Genomic DNA, 13,407 nt, shown 5'->3' with positions numbered 1-13,407 from the left:
GCGTCCCCCTCACAGCTCACACCGCCACCCAGTTTAGTGTCATCTGCAAACTTGGAGATATTACACTCAATTCCTTCATCCAAATCATTGATGTATATTGTAAAGAGCTGGGGTCCCAGCACTGAGCCCTGCGGCTCTCCACTAGTCACTGCCTGCCATTTTGAAAAGGAACCGTTTATCTCTGCCAACCAGTTCTCTATCTACGTCAGTATAATATCATGTGCTTTGATTTTGCACATCAATCTCTTGTGTGGGACCTTGTCAAAAGCCTTTTGAAAGTCCAAATACACCACATCCACTGGTTCTCCCTTGTCCATTCTACTAGTTACATACTCAAAAAATTCCAGAATATTTGTCAAGCATGATTTCCCCTTCATAAATCCATGCCGACTTGGACCGATCCTGTCACTGCTTTCCAAATGCGCTGCTATTTGATTCCAACATTTTCCCCATGACTAATGTCAGGCTAACCGGTCTATAATTACCCGCTTTCTCTCTCCCTCCCTTTTTAAAACATGGTGTTACATTAGCTACTCTCCAGGCAATAGGAACTAATCCAGAGTCGATAGACTGTTGGAAAATGATCACCAATGCATCCACTATTTGTAGGGCCACTTCCTTAAGTACTCTGGGATGCAGACTATCAGGCCCCGGGGATTTATCAGCCTTCAATCCCATCAATTTCCCACCTAATAAGGATATCCTTCAGTTCCTCCTTCTCACTAGACACTCGGTCCCCTAGTACATTCGGAAGATTATTTGTGTCTTCCTTCGTGAAGACAGAACCGAAGTATTGGTTCAATTGGTCTGCCATTTCTTTGTTCCCCATTATAAATTCACCTGAATCCGACTGCAAGGAACCTACATTTGGCTTCACTAATCTTTTTCTCTTCACATATTTATAGAAGCTTTTGCAGTCAGTTTTTATGTTCCCTGCAAGCTTCCTCTCGTACTCTATTTTCCCCCTCTTAATTAAACCCTTAGTCCTCCTCTGTTGAATTCTAAATTTCTCCCAGTCCTCAGGTTTGTTATTTTTTCTAGCCAATTTATATGCCTCTTGGTTTTAACACTATCCTTAATTTCCCTTGTTAGCCACGGTTGAGCCACCTTCCCCGTTTTATTTTTACTCCAGACAGGGATGTACAATTGCTGAAGTTCATCCATGTGATCTTTAAATGTTTGCCATTGCTTATCCACCGTCAACCCTTTAAGTATCCTTTGCCAGTCTATTCTAGTCAATTGACGCCTCATACCGCCAAAGTTACCTTTCCTTAAGTTCAGGACCCTAGTTTCTGAATTAACTGTGTCACTCTCCATCTTAATAAACAATTCTACCATATTATGGTCACTCTTCCCCAAGGGGCTTCGCACAACAAGATTGCTAATTAGTCCCTTCTCATTACACATCACCCAGTCTAGGATGGCCAGCTCTCTAGTTGGTTCCTCGACATATTGGTCTAGAAAACCATCCCTAATACATTCCAGGAAATCCCCCTCCACCGCATTGCTACCAGTTTGGTTTGCCCAATCAATATGTAGATTGCAGTCGCTCATGATAACTGCTGTACCTTTATTGTACACATCCCTTATTTCTTGTTTGATGCTGTCCCCAACCTCACTACTACTGTTTGGTGGTCTGTACACAACTCCATCTCGCGTTTTCTGTCCTTTGGTATTCCGCAGCTCCACCCATACCGATTCCACATCATCCAGGCTAATGTCTCTCCTTACTATTGCATTAATTTCCTCTTTAACCAGCAACGCCACCCTGCCTCCTTTTCCTCTCTGCCTATCCTTCCTAAATGTTGAATACCCCTGGATGTTGAGTTCCCAGCCTTGGTCACTCTGGAGCCATGTCTCTGTGATACCAATAACATCATATCCGTTAACTTCTGTCTGCGCAGTTAATTCGTCCACCTTATTCCAAATACTCCTCGGATTGAGGCATAGAGCCTTTATGCTTTTTGCCCCTTTAGAATTTGGCTGTCGTGTGGTCCTTTTTGTTTTTTGCCTTGGGTTTCTATGCCCTCCACTTTTACTATTCTCCTTTCTATCTTTTGCTTCTGCCTCCATTTTATTTCCCTTTGTCTCCCTGCATAGGTCCCCATCCCCCTGCCATGTTAGTTTAACTCCTCTCCAACAGCACTAGCAAACACTCCCCCTAGGACAATGGTTCCGGTCCTGCCCAGGTGCAGACTATCCAGTTTGTACTGGTCCCACCTACCCCAGATTCAAATTCCTGGTTCCAATGTCCCAGGAATTTGAATCCCTCCCTTTTGCACCACTTCTCAAGCCACGTATTCATCTGGGCGATCCTGCGATTCATACTCTGAACTTCTGAAACTCTGCTACTTGATTCCCAGGTCCTGACCCCAGTTCCGACATTGATGTCATTGGACAGTGAGAGCTCATAGTATGAACTTGGGTAGCAATCTAGCCAGTGTATTGTGACACATGGACTTTACAATGGAAGCAATCGTATGTGGCCCGTTGAAAATCAGGTTGCTAAACAAATGCAATTGTAAGAACTGCTTACAACCAGAGTCAGCAGAGGATCATTTTATCCTCAAGGAGAAATTAAGAGATGTGATGGCTTAGAATCAAACCTAGGTTAACAGCTTGGAAGACAACCATGCTTACCGCTGCACCACCATCACACAACTGAAAACAGCTTTTGATGTACTGCACAGTAATCCTGCAGCCTGCTCTAAAGCAGTTTATTTCCTTCCTATGCAATTTGACAGATTTGATGAAATGCAACATCACATACAAAGCAAAATAGACAGATAATAAAAAGCATCGAAGGAACCAGATACAAATTTCAATAATATGTTCACAATTAAATGAATTCCGGATTCTCATAATGTATGTAAAGTATCATTTGGGGTTTCCTTTAATACTCTTCGCATTTTGTCTGCCTTTGCCCTCTCAGGAACCAATTCCCCAGAACTTAACAAGAAAAAACTCACTGATGCTGTTCGAACCTCTGAAACTCTGCTACTTGATTCCCAGGTCCTGACCCCAGCTCTGACATTGATGTCGTTGGACAGTGAGAGCTCATAGTGTGAACTTGGGTAGCAATGTAGCCACTATATTGTGACAGATTGATGACACATATACTTTGCAATGCAAGCATTTGTATGTGGCCCTTTGAAAATCAGGTTGCTAAACAAATGCCATTGTACAACTGCTTACAACCAGAGTCAGCAGAAGATCATTTTATCCTCGAGGAGAAATTAAGAGATGTGATGGCTTGGAATCAAACCCAGGTTAACAGCTTGGAAGGCAACCATGCTTACCACTGCACCACCATCACACAACTGAAAACAGCTTTTGATGTTGTTATGTATGTAACCTTTATGTAACAACACTGCAATGCTGTATATACGTCAGAAATGCACACCTTGACCACAGGGGGTGAACTTGTGGGAGACACTCCTCACCTGGTAACCCAGGTATATAAAGGGAGGTCCCACGCCGAGTCATCAATTCTTGGTCCTGTGAATAAAGGTTCAGGTCATGGAGTGATTTTGTCCATAGAATGTACCTTATGTGGACTTGTGGTATTGTGTAAGGACTTTACATTGGCGACGAGAAACGGGAATCAACGACCCACGAGAATGGCCACCGGCAGCACAGATGAACGGTACTGTGTTGATGAGGACTGGGAGGATTTCATTGAGAGGCTCCAGCAGAGTTTTGTCACGAAGGACTGGCTGGGAGACACAGCAGCCGACAAGCGAAGGGCTCATCTGCTGACCAGCTGTGGACCTAAGACTTATGCACTCATGAAAGACCTGCTAGCACCTGAGAAGCCGGCGGACAAAACCTTCGAAGAGCTCAGCAAACGAATCGGTGAGCACCTCAAACCGACGAGCAGCGTACACATGGCCCGACACAGATTCTATACACACCGACATCGGGAAGGACGGAGCATATCGGATTTCGTTGTGGACCTCCGGCTCTTGGCCAGCCTCTGTAAATTTACAGACGCCTGCAGGGGGAAGATGCTAAGGGATTTCTTTATTGAGGGCATCGGTCATGCTGGGATTTTCAGAAAGCTAATTGAGACCAAGGACTTGACCTTGGAAGTGGCGGCGTTGATGGCTCAGACTTTTATGGCGGGGGAGGAGGAAACCAAGATAATATACGCGCACAATTCTGCCTCCAACATGGCGATGGATCAGGAAGTCAATATCATAAACGCGACACAGAGCCCCGCAGGCAGGCAAGGGCAGTTCGAGACACCCCAGGCAGCAATAGACCCAAGAGTAAGTCTCCAATAAAGACACTGGCAGGCTGAATCGACATTTTACCCCCCCCCAGTGGACAATGCGGCCCGGGATGGGGCCATTGACACCCACTAACAGGGTGCTCAAGAGCAGTCAAAGGGACAATCAGCGAGGAATGCCTTGCAACAGCTCTTTTGTTCACAACAATGGGAATCTCAGTTCATGCTGGAGGTGTGGGGGCAGACATGCTACCAGGATTTGCAGAAATTGTAACCACAGTGGCCATTTAGCCAGAAAGTGCAGAAAGCCTGTAACCAGGCTAATATACGAGGCGGATGAACCAGATGAGGGGTCTGCGAGGCAGGATGATGTTTGGGGCAAATCAGTGGACGCTGAAGTTCAGCGGGTTCATGTGGCAAACATTCACAGCTCATATACCAAAACGCCACTTATAATGATGAAAGTCCTATTAAGCGGCATCCCTGTACGCATGGAGCTGGACACAGGGGCCAGCCAGTCACTCATGAGTGTTCAACAATTCGAAAAGCTGTGGCCACTCAAAGCCAGCAGACCCAAACTAGAACGCATTGAGACGCAATTACGGACGTACACCAAAAAAATCATTCCAGTGCTAGGCCGTGCAATGTTGGCGGTCACACACAATGGATCAGTGAACCGGCTGCCGCTCTGGATTGTCCCGGGCAATGGTCCCGCACTGTTGGGGAGGAGCTGGTTAGCTGAGATGAACTGGAAATGGGGGGATGTGCATGCCATGTCATCTGTGGAGCAAAGTTCGTGCTCACAGGTCCTACAGCAATTTGAGTCACTATTTCAACCTGGCGTTGGGACGTTCAAAGGTACCAAAGTGGTGATATGCATCACCCCGGACGCCAGACCAGTGCACCACAAAGTCAGAGCTGTGCCGTATGTGATGCAGGAGAAAATTGAGAGCGAGTGGGACCGGTTGCTGAGAGAGGGCATTATCTCGCCCGTTGAATTCAGCGACAGGGCGAGCCCCATCGTTCCCGTCCTAAAAGCGGATGGCTCGGTCAGGATCTGTGGCGAGTACAAGGCCACTATCAACCGGGTATCCCTACAAGACCAATATCCGCTCCCGAGAGCGGAGCACCTTTTTGCCACGCTGGCAGGCGGCAAGCTGTTCACCAAGTTGGACCTCACTTCAGCCTACATGACCCAAGAACTGGCCGACGAATCTAAGCTACTAACCACCATCACCACGCACAAGGGACTGTTTGTTTACAACAGGTATCCGTTTGGCATTCGATCAGCGGCCCGATTTTTCAAAGAAACATGGAAAGCCTGCTCAAATCCATTCCTGGAACAATCGTATTTCAGGACGACATCCTCATCACCAGTTGTGACATCGAGGAACACCTCCACAACCTGAAGAAGGTGCTACACCGACTGGACCGGGTAGGCCTGCGACTCAAGAAGTCTAAGTGTGTGTTTTTGTCTCCCGAGGTCGAGTTTCTGGGCAGGAGAGTTGCTGCAGACGGGATTCGGCCTACCAAATCCAAAACGGAGGCGATTCGATGAGCGCCCAGGCCCTGCAACACATCGGAGTTCATTTCTGGAACTCTTCTACTATTTCGGGAACTTTCTACCGAACGTAAGCACATTGTTGGAGTCGCTACACGTGCTCCTGCGTAAGGGTTGTGTTTGGTTTTGGAGAGACTGTCAGGAACGGGCTTTCAGTCGGGTGCGGAACCTACTTTGTTCAAATAAGTTGCTGACCCTGTACGACCCCTGTAAGAAATTAGTTCTGACATGTGATGCATCGTCCTATGGGGGTGGGTGTGTAAATTTGCATGTTGCAGCAGGGCAATGCTGAGGGCAATGACAACCTGTGGCTTATGGCTCCAGGTCTCTCTCTCAAGCTGAACGGGGTTATGGGATGGTTGAGAAGGAGGCACTCGGATGTGTCTGTGGGGTGAAAAAATGCATCAGTACCTTTATGGCAGGAGTTTCGAATTAGAGATGGACCACAAGCCGTTAACATCCCTGCTGTCAGACAGCAAGGCCGTCAAGGCCAATGCGTCAGCTAGAATACAGCGATGGGCTCTCACGCTCGCTGCGTATGACTACACCATCTGGCACCGGCCCGGCACCGAAAATTGCGCTGACGCGCTCAGCAGGCTTCCACTGGCCACCACTGAGGGGGCAGCGGAGCAAAGCGCTGAGATGGTTATGGCTGTTGATGTCTTTGACAGCGCAGACTCCCCCATCACAGCCCGCCAGATCAAAATCTGGACCAACAGAGATCCCCTATCCTTGATTAAGAAATGTGACCTGACTGGGGATTAGGCGCCCGCACACGGAGCATGCCCTGAGGAGGTCAGACTGTTTCACAGACGGATGGATGAACTCTCCATCAAAACGACTGCCTACCATGGGGCAGCCGGGTAGTTATGCCCCAGAGGGGCAGGGAAGCATTCATCAGGGAACTCCACAATGAGCACCCGGGCATCGTGCTGATGAAGGCCATTGCCCGGTCACATGTGTGATGGCCAGGAATTGATTCAGACCTGGAACACTGTGTTCGCAGGTGCACGAGGTGTGCCCAGCTGGGTAATGCCCCCAGGGAGGCCCCGCTCAGCCCGTGGCCCTGGCCCACCAGGCCATGGTCACGTATTCACGTAGACTACGCGGGCCCGTTCATGGGAAAAATGTTTCTCATTGTGGTTGATGCGTACTCGAAATGGATCGAGTGCATCATTTTGAATTCGTGCACGACATCCACCACCGTGGAGAGTCTGCGCGCGGTCTTTGCGACCCACGGCTTGCCGGACATCCTTGTTAGCGATAATGGCCCATGTTTCACAAGCTACGAATTCCGGGAATTCATGTCGGGTAATGGCATCAACCATGTCAGGACAGCACTGTTCAAGCCGGCCTCCATTGGCCAGGCGGAACATGCAGTCCAAATCATAAAACAAGGCATGCTCCCGATTCAAGGACCCTCCCTTCAATGCCGCCTATCGCGCCTCCTGCTGGCCTACAGGTCCCGACCGCACTCGCTCACGGGGGTTCTGCCCGCGGAGTTACTCATGAAACAAACACTGAAAACCCGGCTGTCCCTCATTCATCCAGTCCTGTCCGATATTTTTGAGGGCAAGCGCCAGTCTCAAAATGAGTACCATGTCCGAAATTCAAGGGACCGCAGTTGTGGCTCTGGTGGTTGAGCCGTGGCATGCGTCTCTGTGGCCTGAGTTGGTTGCGGCCTGTCCGGGCTGGCCGCTGGCACTGTACATGCTGTTTACTGTCCTTGTTGCTCGTTCACTGGCAATGGTGTGGTTGACATCCTATGGTCTATTTCAGGTTCCTCAGTGTCTATGCTGAACCTTTTCTTTACCTGGTCCAGATGTTTGTGGCATATCTGCCCATTGTTTAGTCTGACCACTATGACCCTATTCCCGTCTTTACCAATTACGGTGCTTGGGTCCTAGTGCATGGTTAAGCACAAATACTGGGTCATCCATTTCTATACATCTCCCCCTTGAGTTTCGATCATGGCACTTGGTTTGGGACTGCCGCTTGCCCTCAACAATGTCTGCCAAACTTGGGTGAATGAGGGACAGCCGCGTTTTGAGCGTGCGTTTCATGAGGAGCCCCGGAACTCGCGTGAGCGAGTGCGGGCGGGACCTATAGGCCAGCAGGAGGCGCGATAGGCGGTACTGAAGAGACAGTCCCTGGATACGGAGCATGCCTTGTTTTATGACTTGGACCGCACGTTCTGCCTGGCCATTGGAAGCCGGCTTGAACGGCGCCGTCCGGACGTGTTTAATGCAATTACCTGACATAAACTCCTGGAATTCATAGCTGATGAAACACGGTCCATTGTTGCTGACCAGAATGTCCGGCAAGCTGTGAGTCGCGAAAACCGTGCGCAGACTCTCCACGGTGATGGATGTCGTGCACGAGTTTAATATGATGCACTCGATCCATTTCGAGTATGCATCGACTACAATCAAGAACATTTTTCCCATGAACGGCCCTGCATAGTCCATGTGGATGTGTGACCATGGCCTGTGGGCCAGGTCCACGGGCTGAGCGGGGCCTCCCTGAGGGCATTGCCCAGCTGGGCACACGTCGTGCACCTGCGAACCCAGTGTTCCAGGTATGAGTCAATCCCCGGCCACCATACATGTGACCGGGCAATGGCCTTCATTAGCACAATGCCAGGGTGCTCGCTGTGGAGTTCCCTGATGAATGCTTCCCTTTCTTTCTGGGGCATGACTACCCGGCTGCCCCATAGTAGGCAGTCGGATGGAGCTCATCCATCCGTCTCTGAAATGGTCTGACCTCCTCGGGGCACGTCCCGTGTGCGGGCGCCCAATCCCCAGTCAGGACACATTTCTTTATCATGGATAGGATGGGGTCCCTGTTGGTTCAGAGTTTGATCTGGCGGGCTGTGATGGGAGAGCCTGCGGTGTTAAAAACCTCAACGGCCATGACCATCTCAGTGCTTTGCTCCGCTGCCCCCTCGGTGGTAGCCAGTGGAAGCCTGCTGAGCGCGTCAATGTAATTTTCGGTACCTGGCTGGTGCCGTATGGTGTAGTCATATGCAGCCAGCGTGAGAGCCCATCGTTATATGCGAGCTGACGCATTGGCATTGACAGCCTTGCTGTCGGACAACAGGGATGCTAACGGCTTGTGATCCGTTTTTAACTCGAACGGTCTGCCAAAAAGATATCGGTGCATCTTTTTCACACCATAAACACAAGCGAGTGCTTCCTTTTCGACCATGCCGTACCCACGCTCTGCCTGGGAGAGCATCCTGGAGGCATAAGCCACCGGTTGTAGTCGGCCGTCGTCATTTCCCTGCTGCAACACACACCCAACCCCGTATGATGATGCATCGCATGTTAAAACTAGTTTTTTTTACAGGGGTCATACAAAGTCAACAGTTTGTTAGAACAAAGCAGGTTCCGCACCCTGTTGAAAGCCCGTTCATGACAGTCCCCCCAGAACCAGTCATAACCCTTACGCAGGAGCACATGTAACGGCTCCAACAATGTGCTGAAGTTAGTTCCTGAAATAGTTCAAAAGTCCCAACAACGATCGCAACTCCGATGTGTTGCCAGGCCGGGGCGCCTGACGGATCGCCTCCGTTTTGGATTCGGTAGGCCGGATCCCGTCTGCGGCAACCCTCCTGCCCAAAACCCGACCTCTGGGGCCAAAAACACACACTTGGCCTTTTCCAGCCGCAGGCCTACCCAGTCCAGTCGGCGTAGCACCTCCTCCAGGTTGTGGAGGTGTTCCTCGCTGTCTCGACCCGTTATCAGGATGTCGTTTTGGAATACGATTGTGCCGGAAATGGATTTGAGCAAGCTTTCCATGTTCCTCTGGAAGATTGTGGGCGCTGAACGAATGCCAAACGGACACCTGTTGTAGATGAATAATCCCTTGTGCGCCGTGATGGTGGTCAGAAGCTTGGATTCTTCAGCCAGTTCCTGAGTCATGTAGGCCGAGGTGAAGTCCAACTTAGTGAACAGCTTGCCACCTGCCAGCGTGGCAAAAAGGTCCTCCGCTCTCGGGAGCGGGTATTGGTCCTGCAGCGATACTCAGTTGATGGTGGCTTTGTAGTCGCCGCAGATCCTGACCGAGCCATCCGCTTTAAGGACAGGAACGATGGGACTTGCCCAGTCACTGAATTCAATGGCCGAAATTATGCCCTCTCTGAGCAGCCTGTCCAATTCACTCTTAATTTTCTCACGCATCACATATGGCACCGCTCTGGCTTTGTGGTGCACTGGTCTGGCATCCGTGGTGATATGTATCACTACTTTGGTGCACTTGAACGTTCCGACACCGGGTTGAAACAGTGACCCGAATTTTTGAAGGACCTGCGAGCATGAACTTCGCTCCACAGACGAAATGGCGTGCACATCTCCCCATTTCCAGTTCATCTCGGCTAGCCAGCTACTTCCCAAAAGCACGGGGCCATTTCCCGGAACAATCCAGAGTGGCAGGCGGTTCTGTGATCCATTGTGTGTTACCACCAGGTTTGCATTGCCCAGCACTGGGATGATTTCTTTGGTGTACGTGCGTAGCTGCGTGTCAATGCGTTCCAGTTTGGGCCTGCTAGCTCAGTGTGGCCATAATCTCTGAAATTGTTGGACGCTCATAAGCTGACTCCCGTATCCAGCTCCATGCGCACCGGGATGCCATTCAATAAAACTTTCATCATCATGGGTGGTGTTTTGGTGTATGAGCTGCGGACGTCAGCCACATGAACCCTCTGAACCTCAGCATCCATGGCTTTGCCCCAGGCATCATCCTGCATTGCAGACCCCTCGTCTGATTCCTCTGTTTCATAGATTAGCCTCGCTGCAGCCTTTTTGCACATTCTAGCCAAATGTCCTCTGGCATTACAATTCCTGCAGGCGAACTGCTGGAACTTGCAGCTTTTAGCAGTATGTCTACCCCCGCACCTCCAGCATTGGCTGAGATTGTTGTTCACAAAGGGGCTGTTACCAGGCATTCCTCTCTGATTGTCCCCTTGGTTGTTTCTAAGCACTCTGGTAGTGGGTGTCAATTGTGCCATCACGGGACACATTGTTCCTCTTGATGGCGTGAACTGCCGATCCTCCTGCCATTGTCGCTGTTGCTGTTCCACCCTTGAGCCTGTTGCTGCCTGGGCGGTGTCGAATTGCCCTTGCCTGCCTGCCTGGGCGGTGTCGAATTGCCCTTGCCTGCCTGTGGGGTTCTGTATCACTTTTACAACATTAACTCCCTGGTTCATCACAACGTTAAAACCAGGGCTGCGTGCGTAAATTATCTTGGTCTCCTCTTCCTCCGCCAAGAAGGTCTGAGCTATCAAAGCTGCCCTTTCCAAAGTCAAGTCCTTGTCCTCAATAAGCTTCCTGAAAATACCGGCATGACTAATGCCCTCAATGAAAAAATCCCTGAACATCTCCCCCCTGCAGGCGTCTGTGAACTTACAGAAGCTGGCCAAGCGCCTCAGGTCTGCAACGAAGTCCGAGATGTTTTGCCCTTCCCGACGCCTATGTTTGTGGAACCGGTGCCGGGCCATGTGTACGCTGCTCGCCGCTTTCAGATGTTTGCTGATTAGCTGACTCAGCTCTTCGAAGGATTGTCGGCCGGCTTGAGTGGTGCAAGCAGGTCTTTCATCAGCGCGTACGTTTTTGTCCCGCAGCTTGTCAGTAGATGCGCCCTCCGCTTGTCAGCCACTTCCACTCCCAGCCAGTCCTTTGTGACAAAGGTCTGCTGGAGTTGCTCCACAAAATCGTCCCAGTCCTCACCCACACAGTAACGTTCCTCTGTGCTACCGGTGGCCATCCTTGTGGTTCAGTGATTCCCGTTTTTTGTCGCCAGATGTAGAGTTCTCAACTCTAGAACTTATTCACACGAGGCATATGCTGCAGACAAGGTCACTCATGACCTGCACCTTTATTCCCAGGACCAAGGAGTGCTGAGCCTGTGTGGAACCTCCCTTTAAGTACCTTGCTGACCAGGTAAGGAGTGTCTCCCACAAGTTCACCCCCTGTGGTCAAGGTGTTTATTTTACAGTTGTATACAGTGTACAGTGTTGTTACATATTGGTTACAGTTATGTGAAAGTTATAAACATGACAGTGAGAGCTCATAGTATGAACTTGGGTAGCAATGTAGCCAGTATATTGTGACACATAGACTTTGCAATGCAAGCAATTGTATGTGGCCCTTTGAAAATCAGGTTGCTAAACAAATGCCATTGTAAGAACTGCTTACAACCAGAGTCAGCAGAGGATCATTTTATCCTCAAGGAGAAATTAAGAGATGTGATGGCAGCGAATCGAACCCAGGTTAACAGCTTGGAAGACAACCATGCTTACCACTGTGCCACCATCACACAACTGAAACAGCTTTTGATGTATTGCACAGTAATCCTGCAGCTTGCTCTAAAGCTGCTTTTTCCCTTATGCAATTCGACAGATTTGATGAAACGTAACATCACATATAAAGCAAGATAGACAGATAATAGAAAGCATCGAACGAACCAAATTTCAATAATATGTTCACAATTAAATGAATTCTGGCCTCTCACAATGTATGTAAAGTGTCATTTGGGGATTCCTTTAATACTCTTCCCATTTTTTCTGCCTCTGCCCTCTCAGGAACCAATTCCCCAGAACTTAACTGGAAAAAACTCATTGATGTTGTTAAAACCTCTGAAACTCTGCTACTTGATTCCCAGGTCCTGACCCCAGTTCCGACATTGATGTCTTTGGACAGTGAGAGCTCATAGTATGAACTTGGGTAGCAATGTAGCCAGTATATTGTGACACATAGACTTTGCAATGCAAGCAATTGTATGTGGCCCTTTGAAAATCAAGTCGTTAAACAAATGCCATTGTAAGAACTGCTTACAACCAGAGGATTATTTTATCTTCAAGGAGAAACTACGAGATGTGATGGCTGGGAATTGAACTCAGGTTAACTGCTTGGAAGGCAACCATGCTTACCACTGCACCACCATCACACAACTGAAAACAGCTTTTGATGTACTGCACAGTAATCCTGAAGCCTGCTCTAAAGCAGTTTTTTCCCTTCTTATGCAATTCGACAGATTTGATGAAATGTAACATCACATGTAATAATAGAAAGCATCGAAGGAACCAGATACTGTTATGTATTGATATGTGTATCGTCCTGGTACCTTAAATGTATAATAAGCACAATGGTGCACCACAAAGGGCTTTGTGGTGGGAGACCTGAAAGTACCTGCACGAGGCAGTATAAAAGGCTGCCCAACACACCTGTGGAGCACCCTGAAGCTGTTCAATAAAGGACTAAGGTCACAGCAGTTTGATCAACACCAGACCGTGTGGCGTCAGTGATTTGTGTGCTACATACACCACATTGGTAACGAGGAAGCGGACGAATTCCACGCAACCATGGCTACCCTGGGCTCGCTAAAGGATTTTACTGTGGGCAATGATTGGGAGGCCTTTACGGAAAGGCTCTAATACTACTTCACAGCAAACGATCTGACGGAGGACACGAACGCACTGAGAGAAGCGTAAGGCGATATTGCTCTCCAGTTGTGGAGATGAGGTTTACTGTCTCGTCAGGGATTTGCTGGCACCCGGAAGCACCAGGGACAAGTCATACGAGGAGCTGACTGAACTCATTCGTGACCAGCTGAAACC

At 49.2% G+C, this 13,407-nt stretch overlaps 1 protein-coding gene across 5 annotated transcripts in view; it reads left to right on the top strand.

The window, feature by feature from the left end:
- The window catches only part of LOC139228722 (cathepsin K-like), a 180,395-nt gene that overhangs the window by 17,063 nt on the left and 149,925 nt on the right, over positions 1-13,407 (top strand). The window lies entirely within an intron of this gene.

Source organism: Pristiophorus japonicus, chromosome 18 (assembly GCF_044704955.1).
Source record: "Pristiophorus japonicus isolate sPriJap1 chromosome 18, sPriJap1.hap1, whole genome shotgun sequence".
In the NCBI taxonomy this organism is placed as follows: Eukaryota; Metazoa; Chordata; class Chondrichthyes; family Pristiophoridae; genus Pristiophorus; species Pristiophorus japonicus.
Note: the sequence above shows the minus strand (reverse complement) of the source record. Positions and strands in the feature narration are given on the sequence as shown.